General features: G+C 28.9%; 1 long non-coding RNA gene across 1 annotated transcript; it reads left to right on the top strand.

The window, feature by feature from the left end:
* The first annotated feature begins 513 nt into the window (after nt 1–513).
* On the top strand, nt 514–1,646 carry LOC110870734. Its single transcript, XR_002553209.2, has 2 exons — nt 514–1,296; nt 1,404–1,646. It is a non-coding gene; the product is annotated as an uncharacterized LOC110870734 (long non-coding RNA).
* The last annotated feature ends 872 nt before the right edge of the window (nt 1,647–2,518 follow it).

Below are 2,518 nucleotides of genomic sequence, written 5' to 3'. Positions count from 1 at the left end.
TCTTTTGTTGGTAGTAGAAACCCTATTTTTGAACATTGATTGTTAAGATATCCAGTTGAAATTGTTGGCTGTAAAAATCTATCTTAAAATAGTGTGTGGGTTACAGATCTGTGAGCGGATGAAGGTGATGTGTGTTGTTCGTGGAAGTGAGGGTAGTGATGGTGCATGGTAGTGTGACGGTACGGCGGTATATTTTGCCCTTCCTGATTCACCCTGATGTTGACACCGTTTCCACTAAACTGTTTCACCAAAGGATAGAATTACAAACAGCTGGTGATTAAGGTAAATACCATAACTTTTAGTATAGGTTTTTTATATAATTAATCTATGCACTTAATGCGGTAAAATATCAGATATTGGTCAAGGACTGATATTTGAGATATAGGTTATCTCGGTGAGATGTCAGTGGGATATCGGTAATTATAATATAATGCAGAATTTATATATATAGCAATTTAACACTAATAATTCAATGATATGTCGGTGATATATCGGTCAAAAATCGGTGATATATCGTTTAGATCGGTCAAATATCGGTGATATATCGGTTATGTCGGTCAATATCGCCGATAATATCGGTACCGATATTCTGACCGATATTTTACACCGATATGACTAATGTATCACCGAGATTAACTGCATAGTAACTAATCCACCCAAGAGTTGAGAATCGATAATTTGGTTTGCTTCTGTAATGTTTGAATTAGTTTTGCTTTGCCTTGCCTTGCCTTGCCTTCAACATTCACATTGTGCCAACACCATGTTGCACTATGAGTACTTGACCATCTGGTTTGAATTGTAGTGTTTGTTATGTATTTGGCTGTTATTGGTTGAGGCCATTACTTCATAAGAGGAACTTAACAATATTAAGTTTGTGGCTTTACCTATACCAAGTTCAATTAGCAAATAGCAGTTGCTCACACGGGTTCATGTCCTAATGAAAGGATTTCTGTCTTGACAAATACGTTTGAGTATACAAAGCTAAGTTTTAGAGATCCTAATTTAGCTTTTAACTGATACATTTGAGACAGAGCTAAGTTTTAGAGATCCTAATTTAGCTTCTTTATTTAGGAACAAATATCTATTTTTAATCTGTAATGATATCAAATTTATTTTACACTTTGTTTATATAATTGAAATACCAAGGTGCTCATATGAAGTGACATTATAACTTTTCGAATCCTACATGTTTTCCTTTTTTTCGTAATCTTTCACAACTCTCAACACGATTGTGAGCCTAATGAAACTGATCTGGACATGTGAACTTACAGAGAATGTTACCCAACTATTCATCAAGTAAGTCCTACGATTATTTGCCGATTTGTGTGATTCGATAGTGTGTGTTGATGTTTTAGATCTGGTTTAATAACATTTTTTTGTCTTTTGCATGATCACAATAACAGATAACCCAGTCGGGATATGGAACTTTTCTTCTGTGTACGATCTTGATATGTTCGAGGCAAAAGTTCGTGGTGAATTCGGCATCGGATTGAATATTCAGATTTTGGATGATGTTAAGTTGGATGTCTTTATCTTACATGAATTTGGACAAGATAGAGATAGTTAACGTTCCACCACATTTGGTGTATGCATGTTCGAAAGCGAGTCGGATCGACAAATATAATACATTTTCATTTGATGGCGACGTAATTTTTTTTTTCAAAAATGAGTCGTGTCAAATATAGCGTATGATTCCGAGTTACTATAACTTTTGACGCCGCCGCAACGCGCGACGGGTCAAAATCCTAGTATATATTTAAGGTTAAAAGTAAATATAATACTAATCTATTATAATATTAAAATGATAAAAAATGAAAATTAAAGAAATATATATATTTAAGATTAAAAATAAATATAATACTAATATAATATAATATTAAAACAATAAAAAATTAAAAAAAAGAAGCTATATTATATATTATTATTATTTTAAAAATCAAATTACTATAAATGAAAATGAAATTATATATATTATTATAAAAATCAAAAATACTATTCATACTCAATTTTCTATTTTATATATAAAAAAGAAAATCATTAAAGGTTAAAGTTAAAGAAATATATTTAAGGTTAAAAATAAATATAATAATAATCTATTATAATATTGAAATAATAAAAATATAAAAAAAACTATATTATATATTATTATAAAAATTAAATTTCTATTCATAAAAAATTATATATATTATTATAAAAATCAAAATACTATTCGTATTCACTTTCAAATTCAAATTATATATATTAAATAAATTAATTAAATGGTAAACATTATGTCAATATTAACTATTAATTAATGTCAATATTTACTATTAATTCCTAGCTTTCTTAGATCCAATAATGTAGGGGTTAGATAACTAATTAAAGTATTATTAATATAAACCATAAATTACTTAGGAGTAATAAAGAGTAAATTACTATTTGAGTCCCTGTGTTTTAGTGATTTCAAAAACTTAAGTACAAAATCAAAAAGTTTAATGTCTTGTGACAACTGTCAAAAATTCAGGTATCCGTACAATTA

Source organism: Helianthus annuus, chromosome 6 (genome assembly GCF_002127325.2).
Source record: "Helianthus annuus cultivar XRQ/B chromosome 6, HanXRQr2.0-SUNRISE, whole genome shotgun sequence".
In the NCBI taxonomy this organism is placed as follows: Eukaryota; Viridiplantae; Streptophyta; class Magnoliopsida; order Asterales; family Asteraceae; genus Helianthus; species Helianthus annuus.
Note: the sequence above shows the minus strand (reverse complement) of the source record. Positions and strands in the feature narration are given on the sequence as shown.